At 40.9% G+C, this 13,035-nt stretch overlaps 1 protein-coding gene across 1 annotated transcript in view; it reads left to right on the forward strand.

Annotated features, from left to right (window-relative positions):
• The window catches only part of TLL2 (tolloid like 2), a 119,962-nt gene that overhangs the window by 52,715 nt on the left and 54,212 nt on the right, over nucleotides 1-13,035 (forward strand). The window lies entirely within an intron of this gene.

A 13,035-nucleotide genomic window follows, 5' to 3' on the forward strand; every position in this document is an offset into this window, starting at 1 on the left:
TTTTTTAAGATTTTATTTATTTATTTGAGAGAGAGTGAGCAAGAGAGAGAGAGCATGAGCAGGGGGAGGCGCAGAAGGAGAGGGAGAGGCAGACTCCCTGATGATCAGGGAGCCCGATGTGGGACTCAATTCCAGGACCCCGGGATCATGACCTGAGCCGAAGGCAGACGCTTAACCAACAGAGCCACGCAGGCGCCCCAGCTTTGGAAACTTTTTACTTTCGATCTTAGTGGACTAGGAGCACCAAAGTCTCTGGGCATGAGGGAGTGTGTCCTTTTGTTGAGGATGGACTGGCTGAGGGTGGTGTTTGGCTGCTCAGGGACCATATGGTCTTCAGTTAAACTCTGCCACCTGGGTTTGACCTTTCTCACCGTGCTTGGCTTGTGAGTTGCAGCCCCCAAGGGCCGACAGGAGGGATCATGAGGCTTTGGGAACTAGGGGTCTGACAGAACAAGTGGGCAGGGGAGGCAAGGAGGGAAAATAAGCTGAGATGGGGGCTGGGAGGAGGGTGTAGCCTAGAGACCTTGTGGGCTGCTGGGGGAGGGGGCAGGTGAGGTTGTGGCCATCTGTGGGCACGGCCACCCATCGACAGGTGCCTGCCTGGAAGTCTGCCTCTGCGTGTCTGCACACTGACGCTCACACACGTGTGCTTTCCTAGTTCTAAGAGGTTCTAAGCTGGAGATTACGGGTGCAGGGGGTGTCTCACTGGATACATCTCCAATTGGAGGAGTTTTTCCCGTTCAGAAGCCGTGCTGGGGGAGAGAGGCTGCTGGACTTCGGCCTGGCCAGCATCCTGCAGGAGTCAGGACTCACTCCTGCCAATGTTGCTTCTTCTACATAAAATAAATGCAGAGCAGAGCGAATAATTTTTTTTATTGAAGTATAGTTGACACACAGTGTCAAAAGGAATAGTTTTTAGAATCTTCTGATCTGTAGTCAGATGCATTATCCGTTGCGCCACTGGCCCTGTCAAAAGGAATAATTTTTAAATGCCAGAATCCTTTTTTTCAAGGATGCCTATTTAGGGATAACATAGAAATCAATATTTGCTTTATGTTTTTGCTTTAATGCTATTTTATATTTTACACATACATATGCATATATATAATTTCATACAAACGCATACATGTAATGATACCATCATGTCCTTTCTTAATTTTTTTTTTTTTTTACTTTTCCCTGTAATTTGGCTAGCTCCCTCCCTTCTCTTTTCCACATATTGCTCCTCTGCCTTTCCCCAAGAGATGCTGGCTGATGGCTCTGTGTGCACCCTTCCACATTTTTCTCCTTGCACATGTGTTCACACACTGCTGTAGGGATATAAACATGCATGCAAATAGAAGCTTCATCATTTTACAAAACAGGATCAGATTTGATACATGCTTTTTATGAATCATGCTTTTCTCACTCAGCAGTACGTCATAGGAAACCCCTCCAATGCACTGGTGATAACTTCGGTTTATTCTTCTGAATATTTTGCAAAATATTCCTGGTGTGGGTGGGCCATAATTGATCCAATGATTCCTTCATCAGTTAACATATACTTCGTGTCAGGTTTTTGCCATCACGAGCAATGCTACAGTAGACGTTCCTGAACCTAAATCCTCACACTCTTGGGATGTTTTTAACAGGTGTTCCTGGAATGGGTTTCAAAGCCATTCACATTTCCAGAGCAACTTGTGACGTGCCCCTTTCACCATATCCTCTCCAGCACTAGGTGCTCTCCATGTTTTTAATAATGTAAACAGGAGTTTATTATTACTTAATTTGGATTTTCCTGACTTGCTGGTGACTTTGAGCATCTTTTCCTGCCTTTCCTGCCTTTCCAGTGATGTAGGGGTGCACGTCTATGATTTGCCTCTTCCTGTCTTTTGCCCATTTTTCTGTTGGGCTGCTGATCCCCCTTTTATCAGTTTGGCCTCTTTCAGAGAAAGGCGGATTCATTAGCTTCCATGCTCCTCACCCCCTTGACAAATGTGTATTTGTTTCTCTGTCTCAAAACACATTGCTGGGACCATGTGCAGGGCTTCCTTCAAAATCTGTGGCTTCCTGCTTTGCGCTTTCAAAGTATTTTGACTTGTGCTTTCTTTGGCTCTCAAGACATCTCATAATCTCAGTGACACTTCGTTTTGGCCACAGATGACCACGCTTAGTGCTAATAATGGAGCATAGGGTGTGAGGGTGGAACCAGGGACCAGCACTGCAGTGGTGCAGATACCACACTGCACTTTCCCTTCCTGAGTGATTTATTGTTGCCTAAAGCCACTCCCAAACTTAGTGACTTCAAACAGTGATTTGTTATCTTTCATGATTCTGTGCGTTGACTGGGCTCTGTGGGATGTTGTTTCTTTGGCTGACATCAGCTGGGTCACTCACTTGACTGCATTCATCTAGCAGCTGGGCTGGGCTGGCCTGGGTGGTCCGAAAAAAAAGCTGTAGTCACATGCGCCTCCATGTGGCTCTTCTCGCCACGTGGACTTTCATTTAGCTGTCTAACCTGGGTTTTTTTTTACAGTATGGCACCTGGCTTCTCAGAGGGAAGAAGCAGAAGCCACCAGTCCCCATAAGGCCTGAACTCAGAGTACCCAGAATGCTACTTCTGCCACATTCTCTTGGTCAAAACAAGCCAAAAGGCCTGTCCACCTTCAAGAGGAAGAAAATAGATTCCGCCCCTTAATGTGAAAAGCGGCATGAGCTCACGGGGATGAGCGCTGTGGCCATATTTAGAGACCAGCTCCAGCCTTCTCTCATTGCCTCTTACCTGCCCACCAGCAATAGACAGTGTCAGGGTTCTTAGTATATACTAGTTTGTTGGTGTAAAATGACGCAACCGAATAAACTTAGACTGTCAGACACACTTGGGTTTGCACCCTAGCTTAGCCACTTAGTAGCTAGGACCTCAGGTAAGTGTTCATATGAGGTTTGGAGAGAATTAGAAATAATATTTATGCAAAGTGCATAGCCAGGTGTCTGGAATTTAAGAGGTGCTCAGTGCATGTAGCTCCTCCACTTTTTCCTCTCTACCTCCACCTCCAAGAATAATATTGTCCAGCATTGGAAGTGTATCATCCACCTCTGGACTGGGATTCCACAGCTGTTCAACAGCTGCTCAGAAACACAGTTAAGGGAGACTGGAAGGAATAAGGCTGCTGCACCTCATTAACATGCTGCCTCTGGTGGGTTGGCTTGTGCATGGTACCCACACTGCGACAAGAGATTTCCTTGGAAACATTGGATGAGTTTAAAAAATAAATAAATAAAAAAGAGATTTCCTTGGGCTTTGTAAGGAGGACAGTGAAAGCATTCCCCCAGCCACCATTCCTCACACCCCTACAGTGGGCTAAATCCATAGTCTGTAGACCGTCCAGGGACCCTGGTTTTTTGGAAGACAATAATGTCAAGGCTAGGCTAGTTTCTCCATTCCATACTGCAGCAGCAGACGGGCAGGTCTTTAAGCCTCCCGGGCAAGCCTGATGAGGAAGGAGACCTTTGGTACCCTCAGAGGTGAGCCGAGGGCCAGCTGTTCTAGCCTGTCCCTCCAGCCTTCCCTCCCTCCGATTCATCTCTCCGGGGCCCTGTCAGGCGCCAGCGTGGGTACCTCTTGTTTTTGTTTGAATTAAAGATAAGACAAGTTGTGTCAATCTCAGATTCCCCTTTCATCACAACCGGACCCCCTCCCAACAGCCCCAGAAAAAGAGACCGCCCAAGCAGGAGAAAGGATCTGAGGGAAGCCCCTGCCCCCTGGCCCCCTGGCTTCAGCAGCAGGTTTATTTCCTGGCATTATGTGGCTCCCCTCAGCCCTGACGGCAGGGATTTGTGCTCCCAGCTTTGGGAAGGGCTGGGCTCAGAGAACTGCTCACTCAGCATCCCCCTGGCAGGCCATTTGGTCCAAGGAGTCTCCCTCCCCTGGAGATGAGCGCTCAGCATGCATTTCAGGGCTGCTAATAGGATTAATGAAATGGAGTGTTTAACTGCTCCTCCGATGAAGTGACTTTGGATAGAGCCTGATTTCCAGAACCATATTCGTAGAAGAGAATGGACTTTTCACTCCCAGTAACAGTTCCTAAGGGCTTTGTGCTGCAGGAAATCACAACGGAATCTTGTTTGCACCAGAGAACGCAAGCTTGGGTACAAAGCACTGCTCAGCACCCGAAACCCTGAATGTCACTAATGACAGTGTATCTGGGTGTATCCACTGAACCTAACTTTAGGCATTCTTTCTAGCCCGTCCCCAAATGCAGACCTTGCTAGCAATTACTGAAGCTTGCACCTAGCCCTTACCACGGCAGGCGTTTGACATTCATTACCTGGTTCAGTGCCCACAATGCCAGCATGCAGCAGGAAGGAAGATTCAGAAGGCAGGAAGAGTGGCTTATCCAAGGCCACACAAGTAGCAAATGCAGCATTTATCTTGAGCCTAAGTCTCCCTACCCTAAACCCCCTGCTCTTAACCTCTGGGCAATATCAGTGGTTCTCAAACATGCCTGTGCTTTGGAACTACCTGGGAGCTTTAAAAACTCACATGCCTGGACTCCACTCTAGTTTGATTGAGTTGCAATCTCAGGGCAGGGGGTGGACGCCAGAATTTTTAAAAAGCTCCCCAGTTGATCCACATGTGCAGCCAGGTTTGAAAACCATCATGCAGAATAATCCAGTCTCGGGTGGCGCCTGGGTGGCTCAGTCGTTAAGCATCTGCCTTCGGCTCAGGTCATGATCCCAGGGTCCAGGGATCGAGCCCCGCATCAGGCTCCCTGCTCTGCGGGAAGCCTGCTTCTCCTTCTCCCACTCCCCCTGCTTGTGTTCCCTCTCTTGCTGTGTCTCTCTCTGTCAAATGACTAAATAAAATCTTAAAAAAAAAAAAAAGAATAATCCAGTCTCCACTTTCACCGAGGGGCTATTCTTGAGTCTTTCAAGGTTCGCAGGCAAGGTGCAATGTTGTCCACCACACCCTGGGGTGTGCAGATGGCTGGTCTCTCAGGATGTTTGCTTCCAGTGTGGGGCTGACCAGTCGAATCATGGAAAATTCCCAGCGCCTCACTTGAGAAGGCTGGGGTAGGCCTGGTTCTGTTTATGACACGCCTGTGCCTTCAGCTGGAGAGGGAACCTTGAATAGCTGTGGCCGTCCCGCTTTTCCACAGAGGACGAGGTCCGCTCCCAGAGCCAGAGAATTTAAATGGACTTTATCCCCCAGCCCACCCCACCCCCGGTGTGTTAAATCCTTTCAGATGCCCCTGAGCTCCTCTTCAAATGTAGGACTCTTGGCCATAATAAATAATTACATCCTTCTATGTGGACTCTGATTCCAGATAGTAGTAATCCAAGAAAATCCAATAATGACAGTTGCATTAAGATCCTTCTTCCAGGCTAAGCAGAACATCTGTTTAGACATATTTTTAATCGGCAAATGCTTCCTGTGTTGAGTCCTCGGCAAATTAAATTTCTCACTGGACTGAGGGGGAAGCTGTCATTCAATAACCCATCTCTGGAAATAACACCCCAGTCTCTTTCCAGGTGCACTTCAGATTTTCCCACGCTGACTCGGCTGCAGCCTGGCCCTAACCATACCGGCCCACATGCATACACAGCAAGCACAGCTTGTCTGAGAAACACGGGATGTCTCAGTGTTGGTCTCTCGAATAGAGAACTATTTCTGCCCATTCTCCAAAGGAGAGTTGGCGGCAGAAGAAAATTAAGAGACTTGTTGAAAACCCTATGGGAAATGAATAATAAACTTCCACTTGCTACGTCACTGCCCGTGATTACTTAAGACGCGATGATTCTCAGGATTTAAACATTGAGGGCGTTAGGGCTGCCAACATTTTGGAGGAGTTTCCACCATGGAATTGTTGGGACTGTTGGGCTGTTTATTTTTAGAATAACTCATCCATTCTTTAATTAATTCATTCAAACTACGAAAACAGTGAATACTTACCACCAACCAGGCACAGTGCTGGGTGTGACTAGAGTGGTGAACAGGCCAGCCATGGTTGCTGCCCCCATGGAAATTCCCCCACCCATGGGGGCAACTCACATTTGAAAGCAGTTGGATGGAATTTGTAGTCTAGGATTGGGATAGCCAATTAGAATATCTGCAGAGGCCCAGCAGGTAATGTCAGTGGGGAGGTGGGCTAGATAGGACGATGGAAAGTGGGGGAGAGATTCCGACAACCAGGAAAACATGTACCATGGCTATGGCCAGCAGGTACAACCAAACTCTAGTGGGTTGTAAATGATGGGACATGGGCCCAATGTTGCCACATCTTTCTGTCTTTAAAGAAAAACTAGAAAATCTGGATCCTAATGTGAAATCCCTTGATTTTTAGAAGTTGGCTTCTAAAGTGATATTGAAACAACAACAACAACAACAACAAAAACACAGTGTGGGCCAAAAGTGTCCAGGCCAAGCAAAGCACATCTGTGGGTTGGATTTATCCCAAGAGTTGCAAGTGTATGACTTCTGATCTAGAAATTCTACCAGTAAAACGACTATTTTCATATTTAAAAATGTATTACATGACAGCCTTCTTGTTCATATAACTAACTGAATTAGTAGGAACGCCTATACAAATACAGAACTGCTGAAAGTAATATATAACCTTCCCACCATCCCAAATAAAAGATACAGAGTTAAGAACAAAGGATAGAAAGGGAAATTTCCATGATCAGAAGAGAATAGGGAACACAAATCCATAGAATTAAGCTTCAGATGGTGGCAAGAATGTGCAGAGGGCATTCAAATTGGGCTAAGATTTGGGGGACAGGGGGCTGGTGTCTTCATGCCTATAAATACGGGAGATACGGCCTTGGTCCCATGTGAAGCAAGAAGTGGATGCTGAGATCTTGCATAAAATGAACATCCTCAAAGGGCTTCATACTCATTAAAAAAGAGAGAGAGAGTAGAAGAACTCTGCCCAGTGGCTAAGAGTGGCAAGAAATCTTGCTATCTTTCCTAGGCTCTAAGTGTGGGGGAAAATATGTCATCTATGAGAAACTGAATCTGAAAGCCTGTTCCCCATGTAGTATAAGTTCTCAAATTACATTTCCTAAATATGGAAACCCTAAACTTAGAAATTAACATAAAAATTGATCTAGGACCCTAGAATCCCAAAAGCCCTGAAAAAACAAAAAATAGGGTCATACTCATAATTGATGGCATATGGGGCTCCTTTAGGAAGGAATGATCTCCCCTAAAAATGAACTTTAAATAAAAACATTAGAAACACAAAAACTTAATCCATGGAGGAGAATCAGCAGAGACAATAAATTGGAGACTTAGTACCCAAAGATATAGGAAGATAATAGAACCATCTGAAGGAGATTAAATAAGTATATATAGCAAAAGAACCAATCGAAGAATTTGAAACTACAGTAGGGAGGAAAAAAGAACAGGCAGATTTAGAAGCCACTAGATAGGGCTTTTAGAAATGATAAGTATATTGTTGAACCTGGAATTGGATAAATAGTATATTGAACACAGCTGAAGAGAGAATTAATGAAGTAGAAAATAGATCTGAACCTGGAATTGGATAAATAGTATATTGAACACAGCTGAAGAGAGAATTAGTGAACTAGAAAATAGAGCTGAGGAAACCACACAAATTTCACCACTGAGAGATAAAGAAAATATGGAAGAACGTAAAGGGACAAAATGGATAAAATGAGACTGTTAAGTGCATAATCATAGAAATTCTTGAAGATGAGAGAACTTTCATAGAGAGACTGGGAAAGAGGAGGCAGTGGTCAAACAGATGAGGAATTAGGGTTTTCCAGTTGGAGGAAGAATTGTACTGAGTCCCAAGCAGAGAATTCATACAAATCCACATCTAGACAATTATAATGATGCTGAGAAACACCAAAGACAAAGAACAAAGGAAGGAGAACAGAACAAAAGATAAGACAGATAAGGGGTGAAGGAATGACCATTAAACTATAAGGATACCTCCTGTTGGTAACAATGAAGACCAAAAGACACTGGAATACTATCTGAAGTGCTGAGGAAAAAACATCTGTCAACTTAGAATTCTGTACATTCCCAGCTAAACTTGGTTTCCAGAGTGTGGATAAAATAAATTGAGCAAAGATGAAATAGATTGAGGATAAAATAAACTGAGAGCTTATTGTCATCATGAAAGAATAATAAAAGATGCATTTCCAGGAGGGAGGTATGGGATGCAAGTACCGTTAAGCAAAGAAATGGTAAATGTGAAGGTAGATGTAACTCTGTATTGCAAACAAACAAATCATTGATAATGGTAACTAATTTGGGATCTTAAAAGCAAGTAAACAATAACATGAGAAATCGGGAGGTCTGTTTATAAATTAAAATACTTTAAGATCCTCGTAGTCTCAGAATGAGAATGGAGATTCTGATTTCTTCAGATCCATCTTGTAGTTTGTGAATTCTTTGTACTTTGTTAAGTCCAGTATGAACATTAAAAATTAAAATCAATACTAGAGAATAGAAAGGAGATAGTGGAAATAAAAAGTAAATATGGAAAATATTGTAATCCTACAGAAAGCAGTGAAGAAAAAAAAAGAAGCAAAGGAAAAAAATAGCAAACAATGCACACACACACACAAAGAAGGAAATAAGCCCAGGTATGTCAGTTATAAAATAAGTATAATTTGTCTGTTAAAAGAGAAAGTCTCAGATTGAACAACGAGGAAAAAAATGTAGCTATTTGTCTATAACAGATATACCTAAAATCTAATCACAATTATACACAAAAATCCTCAACAAAATATTAGCAAATTGAAACCATCAATGTATAAAAAATAATTATACACCATAATCAAGTGGAATTTATTCCAGGTATGCAAGGCTGGTTCAACATTTGAAAATCAACTAATGTAACCTTACCATATCAACAAGCTAAAAAAGAGAAATCCCATGATCACATCAACTGATGCATAAAATGCTTTTAACAAAATTAACATTTACAATAAAAACACAGCAAGTAGGAATAGAGAGAAATTATCTTAACTTGATAATGAGCATCTGCCAAAAACCTACAGCTTATATCTTACTTAGTAGTGAAAGACTGAATACTTCCCCTAACACCAGGAACAAGGCAAGGATGTCTGCTCTCATGCTCTTATTCAACATAATTCTGGAAGTTATAGACACTGCAATGAGGCAAGAAAAAGAAATTAAAGGCATGAAAATTGGAAAGGAAAAAATAAAACTTTCTATTTCCAAACGACTTGTTTATGTAGAAGATCCCAAGGAATCTAAACAAAAACAAACAAAAAACAAATCCTAGAACTAATAAGTGACTTTAGCAAGATGGCAGATATAAGGCCAAACCCCCAAATTGCTTACATTTCTATATACTAACAATAATTATCTAGAGGGGCGCCTGGGTGGCCCAGATGGTTAAGCCTCTGCCTTCGGCTCAGGTCATGATCCCAGGGTCCTGGGATTGAGTCCTGCATCGGGCTCCCTGCTCCTTGGGAGCCTACTTCTCCCTCTGCCTCTCATGAATAAGTAAATTAAAAAAATAATTATCTAGAAATAAAAATTTTAAACACAATACATTTTATAAGCACTCAAAGAAAATGAAATGCCTATACACTTTAAAAAACATGTACAATATTTGTATACAAAAAAATCACACAAGACTGATGAAAGAAATCAAGAAAGACCTACATAAATGGAGAGACATACTATGTCCAAGGATTGGAAGACTGAATATGGTAAAGATACCAGTTATCTCCAAATTGATCTATAGGTTTAATGTAATTCCTATCAAAATCCCAGCCTGTTTTTTTTTTTTTTATAGGCATAGACAACCTTATTCTAAAATCTATATGGACAGCCATAAAATTTATATGGGAACATAACTAAAACAGTCATGGAAAAGAAGTCTAAAATGGGAATTATCACTCTCCCAGATACTAAGGCTTACTATATAACTACAGTAATCAAGACAATGTCATATTAGCAGAGGGATAAACACATAAATCAATGGAACAAAATACAGAACCCAACAATCAACTCACATACCATACAACCCAGCAATTCCACTCTTGGGTATTTATCTCAGAGAAATAAAAGCTTATCTTCACACAAACACTTGTACACTTGTATATGAATGTTCATAACAGCTTTATTTGTAATATCAGGAAACAACCCAGATAGCTTTTCCCAGGTGAATGGTTAAACAAATGGTGGTACATGCATACCATGGAATACTACTCAGCAATAAAAGGAAACTATTGATGCATAAAACAACTCAGATGAATCTCCAAGGAATTGTGTCAAGTAAGAAAAGCCAATTCCCAAAGGTGATACACTATAAAATTCCATGTATATAATATTCTTCAAATGACAAAATTTTCTAAATGGAGAACAGATTAGTGCTTGAGAGTTTAGGGATGGGTGAGAGGAGAGGGGCAGGGATGTGGATATGATTATGAAATGCCAACATGAGAGATCCTTATGGTAATGCAACTGGTCAGTATCTTGAATGTGGTGGTGGATACACAAACCTGTACATGTGATGAAATTCCATACAACTACACACACACACAAGTATACATGATGCTGGGGAAATCTGAATGAGAGCAGTGGAATACATTAATGTCCATATCCAGCTGTGATAGTGTATTATAGTAAAATGTTCATAAAATGTTACTCTTGGGGGAAATGGAATACAGGGTACACAAAATCTATTATTTCTTACAACTGCATGTGAATCTACAAGTATCTCAATAAAAGTTTCAATTTACAAAAACCATTTCATATACAATGAAGAAAATTGAACCTCAACAATATGACCATTGTAAAATTTGTGTTATTGTTGTGGAAAATGTAATTTACTCACAGAATAATGCCTGTTGAATGACTCATTAAAAAAAACACAATTACACAAAAAGATTGAAAATAAATGAGTGGGAAAAAGGTCTATGAGGCAAACACTAATCAAAACTGATATATTGACATTAATATCAGCCGAAATATCTTTATTATGGACGAACATTATTACAGATAAAGAGGGTCATTAATGATGAAAGAAATAATTCTCTGGGAGTATTTAAAAGCCCTTTACTTGTATTACTTAAATAACATAGCCTTGAACAATGCAAAGCAGAAATTAAGAATAAAGGAGAAAGTGACAATCCACAATCTTAGTTGTCAGGGTTGTTTAAAGCATTTTTCTCAGTAACTGATACACCAAGGAGCCAAAATAGTTGTAGACAGAATATGTGAATAACATATGTAGCACCCTTTAACCATCAATTATGGAAATGGATGCACATTATCCCAAGGACATATGGAACATTTATAAAAACCAGTCACGTACTGGGCTGCAAAGGAAGATTCAAAATGCCAAAGAATTGATACCTTGGAGCATGGATTAGTCATCAACAGCCAGGAGGCCAAATCCAGCCTGCCATCTGTTTTTGCAAGTAAACTGTTATTGGAACACAGCCATACCCATTCATTTACATATTGTCTATGGCTGCTATCGCACGACAGTGACAGAACTGGTTGGTTGCAACAGAGAATATATTAACCACAAAACTTAAAATATTTACTATTGTCCTTTTACAGAAAAAGTTTGCTGACCCCCACCTTGGAGAATGGGTCCTTGGAACACAAAGCAATGTTAGAAATCAGTAACACCCACAGAGAAACAAGTATTTAGAAATTTAAAAAATCACACTTCTAAATAACTCAAAGATCAAAGAAGAAAGTCTAAATGGAGCTAACAGAATATATCAATGTCTAACATTGAAATGTACATATCAAATGATGGAATGCAGGTAAAATGGAACTCAGAGAAATTTTAGCCTTAAAATGTTAATAGTAGAATATAAGAAAAATTGAAAATTATGTGACAAACGTTCAACTCAAGAAGCCAGTGCCAAGACAGTTCTATAGGGGAAAAACTAATCTTTGCAACAAGTGGTGCTGGAAAAACTAGATATCCACAGGCAAAAGAATAAAACTGACCCCTACTTCACACCATATACAAAAATTAACTCAAAATGATTAAAGACTTAAGTATAAGCACCCAATCTATAGAACCGAAGATATAACATAGATATAAACATAGATATAAATCTTTGTGAGGTTGGATTAGGCTGTAATTTCTAAAATATGGCACAAAAAGCATAAGAAACAAAAGAAAAAATGAATAAATTGAACTTCATCAAAACTTAAAACTTTTATGCTTCAAAGGATACTCTTGTAAAAATGAAAAAGCCTACAGAATAAGAGAAAATATTTGTCAGTCGTATGTCTGATAAGGGTCTGGTATCCAGAATATACAAAGAATAATTATAACAGTAAAAAGAGAACCCAATTAAGAAACAGACAAAGGATTTGAATAGTCTTTTCTCCAAAGAAGATACGTGAATGACTGATAAGAACGTGAAGAGATGTTTGGCATCATTAGTTATTAAGGAAATGCGAGTCAAAACCACAATGCAATGCACTTCACACCCATTAGGATGGCTATAACCAACAAGCTTGACAATAACAAGTGTTGACAAGTATATGGAGACACTGGAACCATTTACATTGCTGATGGGAATGTAAAATGGTGCAGCCGATTTGGAAAACAGTCTGCTAGTTCTTCAAAAAGTTAGATATAAAGTGACTGTATGACCCAACAATTCCAGTCTGTGGCATATACCCAAGAGAACTGAAAACACATGTCCACACAAAAATGTATACATTAATGTTCATACTAGTATTATTCGTGATAGCCGAAAAGTAGGAACAACCCAAATGTCCAGCTGAGAGATGGATAAAGGAAATGTGGTAGATCCATGCAATGGAATATTATCCAGCCATAAAATGTAACAAAGTACTGATACATGCTACTACAGAGATGAACCTTGAAAACATGCTAAGAAAAAGAAGTCAGACACAAAATGCCACATATTGCATTATTCCATTTATATGAAATGTCTAGAATAGGCAAATCCATAGAGACAGAAAGCGCCCCAGCCAAGGACTGGGGCAAGGGCTAGAAATTGGGAGCAACTGCTAATAGGTTTCTTTTGGGGGGGATGAAAATGTTG

The sequence above is a fragment of the Eumetopias jubatus genome, unplaced genomic scaffold (genome assembly GCF_037043125.1).
Source record: "Eumetopias jubatus isolate StellerSeaLion01/CBP00866 unplaced genomic scaffold, mEumJub1_p1.0 scaffold_17, whole genome shotgun sequence".
Classification (NCBI taxonomy): domain Eukaryota; kingdom Metazoa; phylum Chordata; class Mammalia; order Carnivora; family Otariidae; genus Eumetopias; species Eumetopias jubatus.